The sequence below is a fragment of the Pteropus medius genome, unplaced genomic scaffold (genome assembly GCF_902729225.1).
Source record: "Pteropus medius unplaced genomic scaffold, Ma_sr-lr_union100, whole genome shotgun sequence".
Taxonomy (NCBI): Eukaryota; Metazoa; Chordata; class Mammalia; order Chiroptera; family Pteropodidae; genus Pteropus; species Pteropus medius.
This window is the reverse complement of record NW_024349800.1, coordinates 24,885,640-24,886,474: the sequence shown is the minus strand read 5'-3', so window position 1 is coordinate 24,886,474 and position 835 is coordinate 24,885,640. Positions and strand designations below refer to the sequence as shown.

The following is an 835-nucleotide window of genomic DNA, read 5'->3' as shown; positions in this document are numbered from 1 at the left end:
ATAATCTTAACAGTTAACATAATAGACACATTTAGCCTACATAATGAAAGCTTTGGTTCATTCTTTAACCTTTACTTAATTATTTCCACAATCAAAGAAGTGATGACTAAAGTTTAAATTTCAAAGTTCAGTAGCCCATCAAAAACATTTTCAAACAAGTTCATAATTAATTAGGCACACAAATAAGAAACAAAGTTGCAAAGGTTAATTTATCTTTTCAATTATGAATAACTCTTGGTGATAAACTGGGATGCATAGATTATTTTTCAAAACATGAAAACAATCTACCATACAGTTTCAAATGAAAAAGCACATTACAAAACCTGATTCATAGATATAAAACTAATAGAATCAGTTTTCCAAAAAGAGAAAATATCACAGCTATCTTACTTTACCTGCAAAATTAAACCTAAAAATGTATCAGTCCAAACTTGCTTGAAAATATGGAAAAGTATAAAAAGCACCAAAGATGGGATTAGTTTAAAATATGATGTTCGAAATTTTTTTTTTAATGCCTACAACACCTGGTATTCCTAGGTGATCTCCCATCCAAGTACTAACTAGGCCTAACCCTGCTTAGCTTCCGAGATCAGTCAAGATCGGGCATGTTCAGGGTGGCATGGCTGTAGACCTCAAATTTTTATTTTAATTGAAAAATAAATGCTTCATGATGAGATCTCAAATTATTAATTTTGTGGTCTTAAATTTTTGTCTAAATCCTCATTATAGGTTTTTTCCTTCAATTTTTAATTGGTCAAGTTTTTAAACAATAGATAAAATTTAAATGGCCTTTCTCAAATTTCTTATAATTTAATTATTTGGGACAGAGAACTTA

General features: G+C 29.1%; 1 pseudogene; it reads right to left on the bottom strand.

Annotated features, from left to right (window-relative positions):
• Window positions 1-512: 512 nt before the first annotated feature.
• Window positions 513-631, bottom strand: LOC120622389 (uncharacterized; annotated as a pseudogene).
• Between the last annotated feature and the right edge of the window lie 204 nt (window positions 632-835).